Below are 19,273 nucleotides of genomic sequence, written 5' to 3' on the forward strand. Positions count from 1 at the left end.
CCCCCGGCGTCGCGGCGGGCACGTGCGGGCGGCGCCACGTGGGCCCCGCGGGCCGTACGGCGGCCGCCGTGGGCCGAAAGGCCGCGGGGAGCGGGGGGGGGCGGGGGCTGCGCCCGCCGCCACTGGAGGCGGCCGGCGGAGTGCCCGGATGTGCAGGCTCCGGGACCCATTAAAGGCGCCCCGCGGGGAAGCTCGCCGCCACCCCATTGGTCTCCCTGCCTGCCAATCGCCGCCCCCGCCGGCCAGTGAGAAGCGCCGGGCGGGTTCTCCGCGCCGCCCTCCGCTCCTTATTGGCCGGCTTCCCCGTCTTTCACCGCGCCGCGCCAATGGGCGTCGTCGCTGGGGTCGGGAGGCGGGGCGAGCGCGGCGGGGCCGCTGCCCAATCAGCGGCATTGTTTGTGGTGGTGCCGGCTGCGCTCCGCGGCGGCTGCTGGCGGCGGCGCCGCGTCTGCTCCGCCCGGCACGGCCCGGCCCGGCCCCGCTCGGCCCCGCAGCCCCGGGGCGGCGCCAGGTGAGGCCGGGGGGGGGGGCACCGGCAGCGGGGGGGGGCACCGGGGAGGGGCCGCGGGGGGCACCGGGACCGGCACCGGGAGGGGGAGGGGGCACCGGGAGGGGGCGGCCCTGAGGGGGAGGTGGGGGGGGGATGGGGGGGGAGGGGCAGCTCCTTGCTGCTCCCCACCGGGAACCGGGGCCCGGGCCCGGGTTGGGGCGGGGCTGGGGGAGCCGGGACCCGCCCCCCGGTACCGCCACCGGGAGGGGGGGGGGGGCGGCAGCGGGAGGAGCCCCCCCCGGGGTGCCCCAACCCCCCCCCGGGGTGCCCCTCCCCCCCCCCGCCTCCCCCCGGTCCCCGCACCCCCTCCCCGCCCCCCCCCCGTTCTTTTTCTGCGGGGGGGGGGGGGGGGCGCGACCGGGGAACCCCCCCCCTCCCCCCCGCCCCCCTCCGGTCTCGCACCGAGCGGGGGGGCCCCGGGAGCCGCCCCCGGTCCCTCCAGTCCCGGGGTGGGCGTCGGGGCGCGGCCGGGGGGGGGCAGCCCCGGGGCCTTCCTCGCCCCGCGGCTCCGGGACGCGCCTGGAGGAGGGGGGGGCGGGGAGGGGGACACCGGGAATGGGGGGGGGCACCGGGGGGGTTCCTCCGGTGTAAGGGAGGGGGGGGACAGGGTACGGCCGCGATCCGATTGATTCCCTTGCGCCGCCTCGCCGAGATCCCCCCCCTCCCCTCCCCCAAATGGCTTTTGGGGTCGGTTTTCCTTTTTTTTATTTTATTTAATTTTATTTTAATTTTATTTTTTTCGAGGCTGCCGGAGGGGGAGGGGAGGGTGGGGGGGGGGGGGGGGGGGCTGAGTCCCTGCAGGGAGCAGGAGTGGGAGGCTTCGGGGGGGGGGGGGGGGCTGGGTGCGGGTGGCGGGGGCCGCACGGAACCAACCGGGGTTCGGCTTCCCCCCCCCCCCAGGTCCCGGTCCCCTTCCTGCTCCCCCCGGGGCACCGGGAGCCGCTGGGCTCGGTCCCTCGCTCTCGGGCAGCTTTTACCCAGCCCGGCTGCTCCTCGGTGCCGCTCGGTCCCTGCGTGCCCCCGGCTGGCTCCGTGCCCGCGGCACGGTGGCGGAGCAGGGCCCGATCCCCTCGAGGCTCCCCCGTGCTCGCTTCTTCCTCCTCCTCCTCCTCCTCATCCTCCTCCCGGTCACACCGGAGCCGCCGTCACCCACCGCTGGGCACCGGGAGCCCGGTGGCGGGGGGCTCGGTGCGAGCTGAGCCTCGGCTCTTCTCCCGGTCACGAGGCGGCGCGGAACCGAGCGTGACGTGCGGCTGACGGGGAGCATCCATCTTTGCAGGGCTGCGCTCTGCCCGTGCCCGCCGGGGCCCCGCTTCCTCTTCCGAGACGCCTGCCGGGCTCCTTGCGCCTCGCCGCCGCCTCCGGGGCTCCGGGAACCAGGAACGGGGTGGGGGGGGGGGAACCGGGAGGGGTGCTCGGTGATGGGAGCAGAGCCCGGGCTGCTCCTGAAGCTCCTCTGCCAGAGGTTTCCCCCGAGGGGGTGGCGAGGAGCCGCTGGGATGTGCAGGGCTCGAAACGAGGTGTGCTTCCTCGGAGCCTTTCGTCCCTCGCTGCTCCCTTCGTGTTCGAGGGAAGCTGATCGGATGAGGCTCTTTTTACTGCTTTTTCCTATTAATTATCATTTCTCTGGGCTGCCATCCCTTCTCCGACCCCAAAATGTCCAACGGGGGGGGGGGGGTTGGCAGGGCCGGGCTGCGTCCCGGCGTGTCACATCCCACACCCCGCTCGCTTGTGAGGGCTGCTCTCGGCTTCCTGCAACGTGGTGGCAATAACGAGAACTGGGGATGTGGGAGGGGGGGAAAAAAATCCCCATTTTTTTTTTTTTTTTTTACAACCGGCTGTATCCGGGGAGAGACTTCTTTTTTTGTCTGCAAAAGGGGCTGAGGGGCACCGAACCTGCGGCTGCACAGCGCGCCGGGGCTGAGGCGCGGCGGCGAAATGTTTCTGCTGCTGTTTTTTAAAAAAAAAAAAAAAAAAATATAAAAAAAAAAAAAAAAAAAAAAAGATTGGCTATAAATCTAATCCCGGCGTAAAGCTATCCACCTCTCGCTCGCCGACAAATTCAACCTATCAGGCAGTGCCACATGCTGCTGCAGCCTCCCGGCGTTGGACCGGCCGCTGGAAGATGGAGCAGAAAGTTTTCTGGCGGCGCAGGCGGCGTGCGGCTGCAATTTGAGGATCCCTTCGCTTCCCCCAGCCCGCGGCTCCTCGGGGGCTGCCGGCGAGCCCTGAACGAGCCCAGGGCTTGCGGGGAGCCGTGCGGGGCTGTGCCCGGGGCTCCGGGGTTTCCTCTGGTGGCCCGGTTGGTTTGTAGGGTTTTTTTTTTTCTTTTGCTCAGCACGTGGGCTTGAGGCGTTTCTCGCCGCTCCTGAGCTTGGTTTGCATCAGCTGGGTGCAATGTGGTGAGCTGTGGGGCAACGGCTCCTCGTTCCTCCCCTCCTCTCTTAGGGGTAGGCTCGGGGCCGCTTCTTTGGGGCTGCTTGGGGGAATTGAGGCGATTCGGCTCGCCCAAAACCTGGTGAAGGCTCTCAGGGGCAGGGGACACCAGGCTGGGCCTTAGCAAATGAGTCATTAAGGGAACAGAGCTAATGAAGGTGGGGTGCTGCCTCAGCCCCGCAGGTGATGGGCAACAGCGGGGAGCAGCCTCGGGGGCTTTTTTTGGGGTCTTTTTGAAGGAATTTTGTTTGGAAAGAAAACAAGAAGCAGTAAGAACAGCGGGGAGCGGTGCTGCTCAGCATCCATCGGGCCACCAAGGTGGGGAGCGGCTCCTTCGGCCACGTCCTTACTGGTAGAGGTGGAATTGGAGCGGGTTGCTGAGGGGCATTACCCCACGGCTGGGGCTTTAAGCGTGCGCTCAGCCCCTCGGGGTCGTGCTCAGCCCCTCAGTGACATCGAGGTTCCGGAACGCGGCCCCGGAGCTGCGGCGTCTCCCCGGACGCTGCCCCCAACACAGCGGTGCCCCTCGCCTGCTCCTCAGCCTCGCTCTCTGCAGGGAATCGAGAGGAGAAGAGCCTGGGTTTGGCCGCGAGCAGCACGCAGGAGGTGAGAGGTTTTGGGGCACACGGAGCCGTCCCCATTTACCTTCAGGGCTGGGAGCTGGCGGGGAGCACGCTGAGCTCCTCAGTGCTCATGGTGCTGGGGCTGTGCGTGGCGTAGCGGGGCTGGCAGCACCGTTTTTCTGTTCCTTTCTGGACCTCAAGCTGAAAGGAAAACTCGAAATCTCGCTGTGCTCAAAGAGAGGTGCCTCGTCCTGCTTAACGGGGCTGGCAGAGGCTGATCCTTGTGCTCAGAGGATCCCTCGGCCCTGCTGTCTCCCATTCCTGTGCCAGAAATCCGAAGGAATGGCCTTGGGGTCTTGTGTCCCTAGGAAAAAAGGAGCAGTTTTGGGCTGGATGCTCGTTTTTCCCCTGTGTGACCCACAGGACGGGGGCAGCGAGCCCTGTGCAGAGGCGCACGGCCAGCAGCTGCCTTTCCCAGCAGAGCTCGGCCCCGCGCGCCGATAACGCTGCCCTGAGACCCGGGGGCTGCCTTGTTGTGACTCCCCAGCCCCCTGCTTCTGTCCTGTGCTCTCGAATCGGAGCCAGCGGTTATCTCGGGCTGCTCTTCTCGACACTGTGAGGTTTGCAAGGTGCTTTTTAGTTGATTTGCTGCACGCGGAGCCCTCGGGAAGCTCCCCCGTCCGTGGGAAAGGCGCGTGGGGGCTGCTGCCGGGCTCCCTCCCTCCCTCCCCGGCCTCCTTGGTTTTCCTGCAATTGGGGCACCTCGTTTCTAGCCGCTGCTGAGCAGCCCTCGGAAAGAAGGGTTTACCTAGGAGATGGTGTTGAAAAAGGGGAGATAATGGTAAACTTCGGGTCCCGATTCGTTTGGCAACGGCAGTCCTTGGCCGTGGAACGTGATCGGGTTACTGGCGGTAGCGGTATCCAGAATATGCCCGAAATCCTTCTGAAGACTCGCATCTGTGTTGGAATTCGAGTGCCACACAAATGTGAGGGTGTGAGGAGAGGAGCTTCCAAGCCTCCTCTCTAAAATTAGACCTAAGAACGGCGCAGAGGAGTCTATAAAGAGCCTCGGGGGCTTTTTTCCACGCAGCCTCGGCGCAGCGAGCGTCTCGCCTCGCTCCCGCGCCCGCTCTGCCCGGCCCCGTCCATTTTGTGCTGCTCCGGATCGAAGCCGTCCGGCGGCGGCGTTCCCAGGTAGGTGGTGCCAAGCTCCGCACGCCGGGATGGCTTCACGGGCTTTTAGTGGGGCTTTTGGGTGCTGGTGGCTAGGTTTGAGCACCTATTTTGGGGCCGAACTCTGCAATTTTCCCATCTGGGGGTCACAGTGCTAGGCGGGAGGCTGGCGAGCGCTACGGCGGCGGCGCTGAGCCCGGCCTGGCTCCTCGAGGTGCCGGGGTGGCCGGGAGAGTCGCGAGAGGCAGAAAGGCATTGAGACACCGCCAGGATTGTGATGGAAGACGGAGGAATGAGGGCTCCAGGCCGCGCTGAGAGCGGCGGGGACGGAGGAGAGGCGCGGTGGCATCAGGGTGCCCGGGGAGCAGCTGCCCTCGGCCGCGCGTTTCCTCGCGGCTCTGGGTTGGCGTGGCAGCAGTTGGCGTCCTCACAGCAGCTCTTTCTCCTGCGTGCGTTTTTCCTGCCTTTTTCTTGAAAGGCAAACATCGCTGCTGCTGCTGCTGAATATGCAAATGCGCCGGGCCGTAGGTGGGGTGCCTGGCGCACGCGCCGTGGGAGCCTCCCTCCTGCCTCCTGCCTCCGGCCCCGCGCTGCTGCCTCCCGGGCACCGGCGGCAGAAGAGCAGCGCCTGCAGCCGGGGGCAGGGGGGCGGCAGCTCCTCGTGGTCCTGCTCGGCCCTGCCCCGGGCTGCCCCGTGCCTGTGACCCCGCGAGGGTGGTGGTGGCATCGCTGCCGGGCTCGGGCTCCTGGGGCGAGTTGTGAGGCGGGGGTGAGCCCCCAGCGCCCGCAGCCCCTTGGTTTTGCATCGGAGCCTGGGCTCAGGCCTCACCGTCACCAGATCTGGGAAATCGAAGGCAGGAATCACGTTTTTTTGGAAGCAGACCCGACCAGAACCTGGCTGCTGTCTTGGGAAAAGGCCCTGCTGCCTGCTGCTCGTCTCCCCTCTCACGGACCGGCGGCGCGGGGCTCTGCCCGTGCTTATCTCAGAGCAGGGCAGCTCGGGGCATGAAGACACAACACTGAAACGCTGCCCTTGGCTCCAGCTGAAGCTCTGCTTTGGGATCCCGGGCTCCGATAGCATCTTTATCACCAGACCTGCACGGAGCCAAATATTTGCCAATTGGCGGCGGAAGGGAACAGAAGAAGCCCTCGGCACACGCTGCCTCTGCATGGTGCCTTCCCCGGCCTCCAAAATGGGGCTGCAGAGGAGAGGGGCCAGCTCTTCCTCGCCGGGCTCTTCCTCGCCGGGCTCTTCCTCGCCGGGCTCTTCCTCGCCGGGCTCTTCCTCGCCCCTCTTCTCCTCCCTGTTTCACCCGAGAACCTTCCAGTTGAGCCATGCAGCAGATGGGAGCGAGCTCCTTCGAGCTCTCTGCTCAGCGGCGAGGAGGGAGGACGTGTTCTCGCCGTGCTTAAAACGCCTCTTGCCTGAGACTAAAGTTGACGCTTTTTCCCCCAAACTGTCGGGCCTGGTGGGAGCGCTTCGGAGCTCGAGCCAGCTCCCGCTCCCCGTCCTCCTCCCGCTCGTTACCATCCTGCGTGCGGAGCGAGCGTGAGATCTTGCTCGGCGCTCCCCTGCCATCGCGTCTCGGGTTCGGGAGACGTTAAGTGAGATGGATAACCTGAGATCCTCCCGCAGCCGAGATCTTCGCTGCTGACAAGTTCTGGCTTTAACAGTTTGCGCGGCTCCTCTTTTTTTTTTTTCTTCCCCCAGCCGCCTAACGCAGTTTGTACGAGAGGAAAGATAATTCACTCTAATGAATTATAAAACTAGTTTCACTGCAGTGGGTCTTCATTTCTCCTTTTGTCTGCAGCAGAGTCGCTGTTTGAGTAGAATAAAATTGACTTAGACTCCGGAAAGACAAAAGAACTGAAACTCCGTGCTGCTGAGAGCAGTCGAGGCAGGGAGGAGACGGGACATCACCTCGAAGGCCCTGTACGTGCTGCCAATCGCAGTGTTTCGGGGGGTTTTATCATCCCGGCTTTTCATTTAAACTCTTTTCCATTGCCAAATGGATCTTCTCTACTTCTGTTTCGTGTTCTGGGGCTGTCGTTGGGAGCTGCACGCGGATATCCAGAAACAAACGGCGAAGGCTGACAGCGACGGACGCCTGCGGTGCCTCCGTGCCTCACGCCCTGGCAATCCGGTGCTTTCGGCAGAGATCTCCAATATTTGGTGGGAGAGCCACCTTCCCTGTCAGCAGCGGGACCTGCTGCTTAGCCAGAGGGGGTTTTCTGGGTCCAAGTGTTGAAGTTTTGGCTAAACATGGATCCTTCTCCCTCTGTCCTGGCTGCGGGGCTGCCCCGTGGCTCCTGCTGCGCTTCCCAGGCTGGTGGCAGCACAGGGCGCAGCCAGGGCCACCCAAAAAGCGCCTGAGCACGGCCTCACTCACCTCTGTAAGCAGCAGGGAGACGAGGCTCTCTAGATCTCTGGTTTTAGAAAGGAACTTTTGAGTGAAAGGAAATCAATCAGACAGATGCAGACTTCTGGAGAGTTTCAAAATGGTTGCTTGGGACTGGTCCCTTGCTGCTGCACGCGGCCAAACCTAACGCACTTTCCCCTTCTATGAATCACTCCTCAACTTGCTCGTTATTAAAGTTCCCTGATTCTAATTTAATCTTGGAGACTCGACAGCTTTAAATACCTACCAGCGCAGTGTGATTCTGCTCCGGCCCTTCAGTGGCTTCTTCTTGTGCTCCCTGCCACAGCTCCACCAAACCGGCGGCTGTGCGGCAGCGCTCGGGGTGGCCCTGGCTCGGTGGCAGCGCCGTGTGCCACGGGGACCCCTCTGCCCCCAGCCCTGCTTGTGGCTTTGGCAGAAGATGGGGCCCTGAACTCATTTCTGTGGCCCAACTGTTCCCAAATGTTCGGCTGTGTTCGGGCAGCGCGCTTCCATCGGGGTTGGGTAAATCGGGGCGAGTGGTTGGGTAAATCGGAGCGAGCAGCGGTCAGGAAGCTCTTGTAAGGCCCTGAGGGGGTCTTAGGGCCAGCCCCGAGGGGGGTTTTGGGGTCCTTCTGGGCACCACGTGTCCAGGCCCTTGGTGTGGGCTCACCAGGGGAGGGTTTGAGCGCTGAGCCCTGCTGAAACCAGCGGTGCTTGGAGGCTGGCAGCTGGTGGACGTGGTCGGATCCCCACACGCTGTGGCGGGGATGGAAATGGGACCTCTGGGGTCCCACCGTGATGGAGACGTTACGGGGCAGCCCCTCCGTGTTGTCCTCGCTGCCACCAGGCTGCCGGAATTGCCATGGATGTGACAAGCCACAGGGCGAGGGGACCTCGCCCCGGTGAGCTGGACAGCTCTGAGCAGGCTGAAGGACTCGGTTAAATCTTGGTTGTGTGGCGTTTTGGAGAGAATTGGTCATTTCAGAGGAGGCTGCCCCAAACCTGGGCTGCAAAGTGGTGGTGCCATGTGGGTTGTGCCTAGCCCACAGAAAACAAAGTGACTCTGGGTTCTGCTGGGGCTGTGCTCGCCCTCTTTTCCTGTTGAACATTGTTCTGCTCCCTGTAAGCTTGCTGGGAGCCTTGTTTCCACTTAACCAGTTCCTTCACGTTGAGGTTGGCAGGCTTTGAAGTTATCTTGAATGGCAATTTAGGTCTCTTAAAAAAAAAACACAAAAAAACTCAAATCACTCCTTTCCTCATGTAATCGTGTTCCAGTTTCACCAAAATGTTTCTCAGGGTCCTCGGCGCGAGTCTGAAGCTGCATCGTGCTGGTGACGATCATCTGGTTGCTATTAGTTAATGAGAGGGAAGGAAAAACGGCCAAGGAACACGACGAGGAAGGGATTTGCTCCGGGGTCCCTCTGTTTTGGAAGGGAAGAGGCAGCTCGGGCGGCAGATTTACGACCCAGGGCGAGCGCAGGTGGGGAGCAAGCAGCAAGGGGGGGACGAGGCTGGGGGAGCGCACCCCGTGCCCGCTGCTGCAGGACGTCCCGCGGGGCCCTTCCACGTCCCTGGCCACGACGCGGAGCAGCGCTGTGCTGGCAGCCTGCTGGAGCAGGGTTTTCCTTCCGAAAAGCCACGAGGGGAGGGCTGTGCCCAGATGCATCAGTTCCAGATGCCAGCAGCACCAGGGCACGGCTGGGTCCTGATCGCCCGGAGATCCAGCGCGAGGAGCGGTCTGTTGGTGGCCCCGTCCCTTGTTTTGAGCCACTGACTTGATTCCTTCTTAATTCCCAGCCCCAGCTTGTGTCTGTGGCAGGACTGAATTTAAAATTTGCTCCAGTTGCTGTAACAGAAGCTTTTTCTCCTCCACCTCTGCTCTTGCCTCCTAAGCCAGGGTCCTGGCGGCATCCCCAGTGCTTCTGGGCTGCCACCAGCCCTCGCCCTGCCCCTCTGCGGGTGCAGGGCCCTGCCAGGCCCCTGGAAGGTTTCATCCAGTCCCTGCCCAAGGCCGAGTCCCCGTAAATTAACTCCGGGTGACCGCATGGTGCTTCTCCGCTCGGCCACCTCTCTCTTACCTCCCCGACGAGCTGCCTCGGAAAACGTCGAGGCTCGTTGCGCCGCAGCCCCCTGCCAGCCCTCCTTTGTGGCCCTCCTGCAAGAATCGCGGCGAAAGCGTAAATGAAGAGGAGCCGGCGACTTCTGGGCTAATCACCCGGCAGAGCCGGCGGGGAGCGGGCGAGATTTCTCAGCCGTGGATCACCTGCAGATAATGAATTGGGTTCGGAGACGGAGCGGCATAAAAGCAGCTATTGTTGGCACTTTTGCAGATTTAGTCAAAGGCCTTTTCATGCTGGAAATAGAAGCACCCGGAGGATGGGTCCTTATGAAAGGACCCTAAAATTCAATTAAATGAATAGTCCAGTGATGTTGTACCCGTACCTTTCCCCATCCCGGCCATAAAGATCTCTCAGAAGCCTCGCGGCTGCGCGATAAAGGATGGGGCGGGAGGAGGGATGCGAGGCGTCCCGGCCGCCCCTCGGCTGTGGGAAGCTGCTTGATCTCTGCCCCATCTCCTCGCGCCTTAAAACAGCGCTGAAAGGTCTGGAGGGAGGTGAGGAGCTCGGAAAAGGGCGAAGCGGTGCTAAAAAATGGAAAAAAGGAAAAAAAAAAAATGAAAGAGCTGCGGGCAGAGAAAGCCACCGAAGGAGCTTGGTGCTGCCCTGCGCTCGGCCCGCGCGCTTCGAGCAAGCACCACCCGAAAAATAAATCTGAGGGGGGCCCCGACAACCACCTCATTAGTTTATAAATCTCTGGTAACTACCATGTAATTAAAGCCTAATTAGTTATTTCCCCATTTGTAAACTAAATTGTTCCGTTTTATCTAATAAAGGCGAGCTCAGATAGTACCGGCGCTGAGCGTGGCGTGGAAGCTCTGCTTTAATTACCAGCTCCTCTGCAGCCCTTGGGTTGACGAAGCAGCCGATAGTGGCTGGGTATCGCAGATGCCATGGTTATTTGTGCGCTCCGGAATGGGTTTATTTTTAGGGGATGATTTGATCGTGCTTTCCGCGTGTAAAAGCAGCGCAACCTGGGCGCGCTGGCTTGACAAAGATGTCATCCGTGCGGCGGTCACTGCTGCCTGCTCCTCGAATCCACGAGGTGCAGTGCTAATGCTAATGACACGCAGGAAGCCTCCTCAAATTTGCTCTGGCGCTCTCGTTAACCTTTGATTAGCGCCGTTTTGCAATCTGCAGCCCAAAATGGAGGGTCCCGGCTCAGGAGCTATTTCAACCCCTCGCGTTATGCGTGCGGTCCTCGGTGGGTTTCTGCCCCGTGCCCTGCAACGAGGTGGGCGCTTAAAAATCTGCCCCAGAGCTGCTTTTAGCCGATTTCTGGACCCGTCCAAGTAGATGTTTGTGCTCGGTGAGCCTCAGAGGCCTGGCTCTGCCTCACGTTCACGCCGGGCTCTTCATCTCTCTTGCTCTCCATTCCGGCTTGCAGAGGCGCGGGGCCACGGTTTCTGTTCCTGCTGTCGGTGTGCAGGAGTGTACCGGGTCTGGCTTCTGAGCTCGAAACCTCGTCGGGCGTTGTACAAAAGCCGGGGACCTCGACAGAGCAGGACCCGGACCAAGGGGAGTCGTTTCTGTCCGTGTTGCTTCCAGAGGAGCTGCTGGGTGTGCTGGGTGCTCCTAATTCCTTACCGAGGCCCCAGCCTCAGCAGGTCCTTGCTGCTTGCTTCGGCGAGGGCCGAAGGGTCGGTGTGAAGGCGTGCAGGGTGAGAGCTGGGCTCGGGGCACCCGCCTTCCCCTTCTCGCCCCGCAGGACATGGTTGGGTCCCCATAGGGTGCAGCTCCCCGCCACCACCCGCTGGGAACAGCCGTGCTGCCGGGGCTGGCAGGTGCTCGGTGGCCAGATGAGGCTGGTGCGTGGCTCCGAGGGACCTCAGTGCCTTCCTCCGTGCCCTCGAGCGAGCCGTGGTGGTGGCGATGTCCCCGCGGGCTGGTGGTTGCTCCCTGCCCCCGTGCTCGTCCTTCGCCGCCTGCGCTCGTGCCTCTGGATTTGATGAAGCCGTGCCCAATCCTCTGCCCATCCCTGGTGCCGTCCGCCTCCTTCCCGGCGTTTTGTAGTTGTTGTTGGCCTCGTAGCGGGGCTCCCCCTTCCTAGAGCCACGGGGTGTAGAGCCGAGCCCCCATGGCATAGCCTCGGGGGGCTCCATAAACCCATGGGGGCGAGACCCCGTGCGGGGACCTGGGGATTGCGAGATGGCACGGGTGACGGATGGGCTCTTTGGGGTGGTTGGGGCAGGTGGGGCACGGAGAGGACTGGGGACAGAGAGGACTGGGCACGTGCTGTGGGGGTCTCGCACCCGTTGGGGGACACGGGGAGTACCCCAAAATTGCCAGGTGAAACCACGACCTGGCGGCCTCGAGTCCCCTTGGCCTCGAACCCCTGGGCCTCGAGTCCCTTTGGCCTCCAACCCCCGTGGCCTCGAGCCCCCCGGGCCTCGCCGCCCCAAGGGCTGGAGGGGGCTGAAGCGGCCGCGTCCCCGGGTGCCCCTGAGCTCCCCGGAGAGGGGCACCGGGCGCGAGGGCCCCGGGGGAGCGGTGGCGGCGGCGGCGGGCGCGAAGCGGTTAAAATCACGGCGGAGGAGAAGGAGGAGAAGGAGGAGAGGAGGAGAAGGAGGAGAGGAGGAGAGGAGCTCTCATGAATGAAGACAAAGTTGGGCCGGGAGCCAGGGGCTGCTGGCGGCCGGGGAGGGGGCGGGAGGGGAGGGGGGGGGGCGCAGCCAACTGACTTTTATACCGCAAACGACTTTAAAAAAAAAAAAAAAAAAAAATTAAGAGATAATTCCATGTCCTGAGGTTACAAACCGGCTGCAACTGGTTTTTTATTTTTTTTTCTTTCTTTTTTTTTTTTTTTTTTTTTCCTTTTTCCCTGCCCCGCGAGGCATCATGGGTAAAAGTAAGCATCCCCCTTTTCTTTTGTTTAATATAACAGTACGGCGCATGATTGGCAGGGAAGTGCCCGTTTTGAGACAGGGTTTCTGCAGGTCCCTGGAGGGGGATGGCACGCGGGGCCGCCCATGCTCTTCGGAGAGGGCTCCTCGGCAAAAAAAAGCTGCCTCTTCCTCTCCCTCCCCCTTCCCACCCTGCCTTCCCCGCTCGCTGGCTCGCTTTTCCCCCCTTCTTTCCTCCCTGTCTCTAATTTTCTTGACAACTAGAGGAGGCAGCAGGAATATTGTACCTGTAAGTATTCTTTAGACTGTCCTTTTTTTTAATTTTTTTTTTTTTTTTGAACAGACAAAAGGCTCTTTATGGATTATCAGATCTGCTTTTTTTTTTTTTTTTTCCTTTTTTTTAGAAAAAAAAATACCAAAAAAACAAAAACGTGAGTTTGGCAGCTGGATGCGATGCCTTTACAGAATATTTTCAGGAGAAAACTGGCACTGTTGCTTGGATTCGCGGTTGGAGCCGGTCCCTTCCCTTTCCCCCCCCCACCCCCAAAAAAAAAAAACCCCAAAAAATCCCACCTCTCCCCAGGCTCCTTCCTCCCCGCGCCGCTCTTCGGCTGCAGCGCCCCAACCCTGCCCTCCCTCTGCGGGGCACGGCTCCTTGGGGGGCTTTAAAAACGGAGCCCCGGCGCTATTTGAGCTCCTCCAATAAATAAATAAATTCCAAAAAAAAAAGAAAAAAAAAAAAGAAAAAAAAGGGGGGGATTCCTTTTGTCTGCGGCGCGTCCCCCCCTGCCTGACGGGCGCCGTGGCCCCTCGCCAGCCCCGGCCCCGCGGCCGCCCCGCGCACAAAGGCGGCCTCGGTGGCAGTCGAGGAAGTCCCGGGCCGTGCCCGTTATATAAGGCCCGGCAGCCTGCGTCATCCCCGCCGAGCTGCTCGGCCTGCCCGAGGGGAGGAGAGGCGCAGCGCAGCGCCCGCAGCGCTCCCCGAGCCCCTCGTGTCCCCCCCCCCCACCTCGCTCCTCGCCCCGAGGAGGACGGCGGTGGCCGGGGTGGGGGGCGCCCAGCCCCGATTGCCCCTGAGCCTTTTCATTCCATCTCATTTTTGGCAGCGCTTTAGGAGAAGCGGGGGGGGGGGGGTGAAAAGCAGCTTTTTATTTTATTTTTCTCCTCCCCCCCCCCTCCCCGCTTTCCATGTGCCACAACCTGGAAATGTTTTTGTGGGGCGCCGCTCGGATGGCAGCGGCCTCGCTTCCCCGAGGGCTTCCCGGCGCGGAGCTCGCTCCTGAACCAACTTGGCTACACCCCAAAACTTGGGGAGGGCGGAGGGCAGCGCAGGGAGCCCCCCGCGCCTTCCCCTCTGCCCCCACGGCTTCCATCTCCCGCTGCCCTTCGCTCGCTGCTGGCTCGGTGAGCGCAGGCACTGCCGTGCCGCCGCGCCGCCTCCCGCTCGCTTTTGGGGCTTGGCTTTCTCCTCGCAGCCCCCCCGGTCCGGCAGGGGAAGGGAATGGGGCAGGAGCGGAGCCCCCGGAGCCTCGCCGTGGTCTCGCCGCGAGCGCTGGCGGCGGCTCCGGTCCCGAGATCCCGAGAGCGGGGTAGGGAGGGAAGCGGCGGAACTGTTTAACGAGTTTGCGCCGAGCTGCCTGGAAGAATTTATGGTCTGCTGCAACCGAGAGACAGCTCCCCGGTCCTGTGGAGAGCGAGCCCTACGGTTTGTCTGCCGGAATGTTTTCTTTGTCTTTTTTTTTTTTATTATTATTATTATTATTTCGCTCTCGTGCGTCTGAGTAGCGGCGGAGGAGCCTGGCTTAACCCCCCGATTTATGAATGACTTTTACACACGGTGAATTTTTAAAGAATCTGTCAGCTCTTTTCTCTTTGTTCAGGGGGCATTTCGGATCGTGTGTTTCTTTAAAGACTCGTGCATGCTCTGTTCTTGATAAAATCTTCGTGATAGGCCTACATATTTTCTTTCTTACCTGCATGAAATTCCTCCACACAGCTGTAGCGTAGGATTTCTCCCTGCAGCTTGCACAATAACCCGGGCTGAGCGTAGTATTTCTTGACAACTTGCAATCTGCAGCATCAGGATTCAAAGAGCAGCACGTTTTTTTATTTGATAGCGTTTTTTTTTGTGTGTGTGTTTTTTCTTTCTTTTTTTTTTTTTTTTTTTAATCCGTCTTCTCGCAGATCTCTCCTCAGCCTGCCTCGCCGTTAAGTCATAATTACCTTTTTAGGTTATTACCCTTTTTATAGTATTGTATGGAAATGCTCGTCTTGGGAGCCAGCCATTTTGTGTGTGCTGTGTGGAAATGCATTTTACGACATCGATGTTGGTTTGTGCTCAGCCTAGATGGAAGTTAAGACGCCGCTCGCGTTGCGTAGGGCAGGCTCTCGTGAGCCCCCAGACGGACGGTTTCCTCCCCACGCGGGGCCGCTTCTTCACCCCAGCGGGTCGGGGGCGAGCGGCCGAACCGCTCCAAACCCTTTCCGTGTGGGCTCGTGCTGTTGGCGAGCCTGCGGCGGCGCTGGCGGAGTCCAGATGCGCCAAAGCGGATTGTGAGCGGCGAGAGCGCAGCGCGCGCAGGTGAGCCGGACCTCGAGTGCTGCCTCGGCGTGCCCCAATCCCCCTCCTGCCGTGGGGAGCCCTCAGGGACCGGCCGAGGATTCGGCAGCTTTCACTCCGTCGGCTCCACCAGGTACCGCGACGGTGGCGGCACTTTTGGCACCGGCTCCTCCCCGGCCGAGGAGCGTCGCGGTGCCGGGGTTGAACGCCGGCTTCCAAAAGCCCCGCGGGTGCCGGGTGCTGCTGTGGGTGCGTGCCCTGCGGTGCCGGCGCGGTGTTGTCCTCTCCGTGCGGGTCCCGGTGCTGCCCCAAACCCTCCCCGTTGCCACCGTGCTCGTCCCGGTAACCCAACGCGTTCGCTTGGTTGAACTGAAGTGGCTCCAAACGTTTCTGCATCGCGTTTGAAGCGTCTGCTCTCCCCTGGGTTTTATTTATTGGGACGTCTGAGCGCGGGCACGTGTCGCATCTGCAGGTCCTCGTCCTGGAGGGGTGGCGTCCGTTCGGCTCTGTGGTGCCCGCCGGGGGCAAAACCTCGTGTGAAATCGGGGCCGAGGCTGGAAGCAGCGCCGGGGCGTTGAGTTTTGGCCAAGCCTGGTGCTCGATGGCAGGAGGGAGCCAGCCTGCGGCACCGTGAGGCTTCCCTGGGGCAGCACGGGAGGGGAAAGTTCTGCGTTCAGATGCTCTGGCCTCGTTCGCTGCTGTGCCTGTCGGGGACCGAAGGGCTGGGGGGCTTCGTGCTGGTGCTGGTGGCTGGAAGCTGCTCTCACCCTGCTCTGCCTTGCTGGGCCTGCTGGACATCCCGCAGCCGGGGGTTTGGGTGCTGTTCCTGTTCTTGTGCTGCGCTCAGCAGGAGCAGGGATGCAGCAGCTCCCCAGGGTGTCCTGCTCGGGGTGCTCGGGGTGCTCCCAGCCTCCTGCTGCGGGGCTCGGTGGCCTCGCTCCCGGCACGGGCAGGCGGCCTTCGCTGCTGCTGCTCGGCGTTCGGATCGCCCGCGCGAAGGGCTGCGCTGAGCTGTCCCTCACCTCGGCACTGCCAGCTCCCTTCTCATCAATTCCTCCTCCTGTTCTCCCAGGGCTCGAGCTCGGTGACCCGCTTGTCACAGAGAGGCTTTTCTCTCCTGTACGTGCTCCCATCGCTGCGTGTGCTCCGTCCACGTGTGCACCCCCTCTGCCATGACATTTTTGCTGCCCGCTGTGCCTGAGCATCGCGTGGTGACGGCCGGCGGGTCGGTCCCAGGGCGCTGCCAGCAGCCTGGGATTCCTGCTGGCTTTCTGTCCGAGCCCCAGCTGTAGATAAACCCACGCACAGCCCCTTCCTTGCCACTGCTTTTGTGCTCCCTGCGAGCACCGAGCGACCCCGCGTGCTTCCAGGAGCCGCTGAGGGCTGGGGAGCGTTGCACCCCAAAGCAGGCTCGGGCCGAAAGGTTTGCGCTTGGTGCTGCGGCCTCGGTGTGAGCAGCACTGCCTGGAGCTGCCCCGTGAATCCTGCCCGTTCCTGCTGCTTCTAGAGGTGGTGAAGGAAGCAGATCTCCCCGTGAGCTCCCCACTCGGAGCACTGCGCTCCGCTCTGCGATGCTTCTTGCGCTCGCGGTGCCCGGCGCGGTGCCTGGGCCTCGCCGTTCTCCTTCGCAGAAGACGGGCGGCTTCACGAGGAGCAGTGCGAGGGCCAGCTCCGGGTTCTGCTTTTAGTCTTTTTATTCTCTTTTCGTGCTCCTGGTTCGTGCCTCGGTGCAGGAAGCTCCGGCTCTGCCCGCGGTGCTCCCCGTGCTGCCGGGAGAGGTGGAAGTGGCCAGGTGGGAGCTTGCGTGGCTGGGCCCATGGGGAAGTTTTTCCGGGGAAGTTTTTCCCTGTAAGAAATGTCAGCAGAGGTTTGCTGCAGAGTCCATCTTGCCTCAGATGCCCGTGGCAGCAGCCAGCACAAACAGCCTGGCAGGAAGGCCCGGGGAGGGCTGCCAGGATTGCCTGGGAGCACCCTGCACCACGCCGCAGCGCTCGCTCGGAGGCGGCTCGGAGATTCCTCGTGGCAGAGCTGTAACAGAGGGAAAGAGGAAACTTTCTGCTGTGCCCAGCCTGGGGATGGAGCAGCGCAGCGCATCCCGTCCCGGCTGAGCCAGGCTGGGGGAGGTCGGGGAGCCCAGGACCAGGAGCTGGAGGCTCCACCAGTGGTGCCGGTGCTGCTGGGGGGCTCCCAGATGTCGTGGCCTTGGCCTCGAGCATCTCTTGGGCTCCTGCAGGGAGGGAGAAGTGCAGGTGGCACCTCCCGGCTGGGATCGTGTGTGGAGGCACCGTCTGGAGGCTTTGTGCCTCCTGCAGCCTCCCTCTGTGCTCGGCGAGGAGCGGGCTGGTGCTCGAGGAGGGCAGGAGGTGATCGCTTTGTAAGGCCTCTCCTGGGGGCCACTGGTACTCGGCTGCGTGGGGACACCCAGGACACCCCCTGCTTCCTTCCAGCCTGCTCATTGCAGCCCCTCAATTAGGAGTAGGGGCCTTGAGGCTGGGCAGGGCGGCTGGACGATGCGGATGGTCCCGGAGGAGTGGAGGAGCACCCAGGGGTGGGCTGACAAAGCCAAGGGACCCGGGAGGAAGACACGGAGGGGGCTGCGATCTCCCGCAGCCGCCCCCAATAAAATCAGGTGGAATCCGACTTTTTCTGATGCTGCCAAATCGGTGTAGTTCTGCCTCATTTTCCCCAGGTGAATCTCGGGATGATCGCTGTCTGGGCAGGCTGTGGTTAGAAGTGGCTCTATCTCGTTCCTCGACATACTCGCTTCTCCGGTATGCCATTAATTTTTTCAGCTGCACTCGCTTGTTCCAGCTTCTAAAATAGCGCCGCGTTGTATTTTTACACGGTGTGTGCACTTGTGGGTGCTCTATCAAATGTAAATGGAAAACTGGGCCGCTGCTTTGTTTGTCTGGGAATGGAAAACCTGTCTTTCTAGCACCAGAGAAGCGAAACCGCCTCGAGCCAGAGGCACGCAGCGAGCGGCACATGATGCCGAAGCAGCTCACGCCTGGCGTGCCCCTGACTGCGCCGAACTTCGGCTGAATGACCCCGGCATCTGCAGGCTGCCTGCTGGCCTCTGCGCCGCCCCGCCGCGCCTGCGCTCAGCACCGGGGTGTGCTCAGAGCATCCCTGCCCCTTCCCTGGACAGCGGGAAGCTGCGCCGCGCCTCGGCACCGAACCGCTGCGGGGAGAGGGGCAGGAGCAGGAGCAGGGCATCGAGGAGCAGGGCAGGAGCAGGGCAGGAGCAGGGCATCATCCTGCCTTGGCTTCTGGCCTCCTCTTCCTCCTCTTCGTCCTCGTGGCTGCTGAGCGTTGGGCCCAAACCGGCACCGGCTGCGTGAGGCAGCCAGTAGCTCGCTCACCTACGGAGGTGCAATTGGAGATAATTACAGCCTGCATCGAGTCAGAAACAAAACAAGTTTTATGGCTCTTTTGTTTCCCCTGAGGGGATTTTGCCACCATTTGAGAATTTTGTTTCTTTTTTTTCTTTTTTTTTTTTTTTTTTTTTTTTTTGTTCTCTCGGTTAAATAAAGTTCCTTTAGGGAAGTGAAATGGGGAGCCTGCTCGCCGGGCTGCGCGAGATCTCGGCGGCGTGGGCGGCAGGAGGCGAGGCCGAGCCACCTGCGGCCCGGCCCCGGTGGGGGCGATGCCCGCTGCTCTCCGCCTGCCCCTTCGGGTGCTGGTCCCGCTCCCGTGCTCCTGGTTATTGCCCACCTGGCTGCTGCTGGAAGGTGACGGGGATTGGGAACGGGGGGAAAGCCGCTCCTGCCTCGTCTGCGCTCCCTGACACCGAGGCGACGCTCAGCAGCCGGTCCTTGAGCCCGCGCAACTCCCAGCTCGAGCCGCAGAGCTTTAATCTCTGTTCTCGCCGGGGTTACGCTGACACAGAGCAGGCTGGCACCGAGGTTCCTGACTGTCTGACCTTCAGACTCGCTAAATAACCGGCGGTTTGAGGGATTCCTGCTTGTTTCTGCTGGTTTGGGACGGAGCGGCCCCTCTCGGCGCTCGCAGCTCCCGGGCAGGCTGCAGCTTCTCCCCTCCCCTGCCCCCTCCTTGCAGCCAAAGGGCCCCGTTCAATAGCGAACCTGAAGCCTGATTTCATTTTTATTGAGTCTGCCTGAAAGTGCTCCTTGCCGAGCCTGGAAAGCCTCCTCTTGAAGGGCTTACACCGCTGTGGTACCTGGGCCCGATAACGGCGCTTCTCCTTTGCTTCTCAGACCAAAGCTGCTTATCTGGAAGGGGAGGGCACCCCAAAACTTTTCAGCGTGTCCCGGTGGTTTTCCTTGCACGGGCCCATCTCCCTCCCCTTCTGAAGCCCAGGAGAAGCCCACTGTGCGCTCAAGGAGCCCGCGTCTCCTTGGTGTGCCCGGGGTTGTTTCATTTTTCTGTTTGATGGTGACATTACGGCCGCGTCCGTCTTGGTGTCAGGACGCATGGCGTGAAATACTGAAATACCCGCGTGCGGGAAGCGGTGCGAGGATTTTGAGCACCGAGACGTAACTCAGGGGAAGTGCTTCGGGTCGCTTAGCAGTCCAGCTGGCATCTGCCTGGGCTTTCAAGCACCGTGTGGGGCTGCTCCGCTTCCAGCCCGACGCCGAGCTTGTTCCACGAGGGCTCCCCAGGCGGGCCCGACCTGCAGGGTGGGTGCCA

General features: G+C 62.0%; 1 protein-coding gene across 2 annotated transcripts in view; it reads left to right on the top strand.

The window, feature by feature from the left end:
- The first annotated feature begins 488 nt into the window (after nucleotides 1-488).
- GATAD2B (GATA zinc finger domain containing 2B) overlaps nucleotides 489-19,273 on the top strand; it is a 33,017-nt gene continuing 14,232 nt past the window's right edge. The window contains exon 1 of one of the 2 annotated variants that reach the window (XM_032204669.1): nucleotides 489-511. The gene's annotated coding sequence lies outside the window, so the exon portion shown is untranslated. Of the gene's footprint in view, nucleotides 512-3,555; nucleotides 3,593-19,273 lie in introns of those variants that run through there. The other variant, XM_032204670.1, reaches the window with a different exon arrangement.

Source organism: Aythya fuligula, chromosome 28, assembly GCF_009819795.1.
Source record: "Aythya fuligula isolate bAytFul2 chromosome 28, bAytFul2.pri, whole genome shotgun sequence".
Classification (NCBI taxonomy): domain Eukaryota; kingdom Metazoa; phylum Chordata; class Aves; order Anseriformes; family Anatidae; genus Aythya; species Aythya fuligula.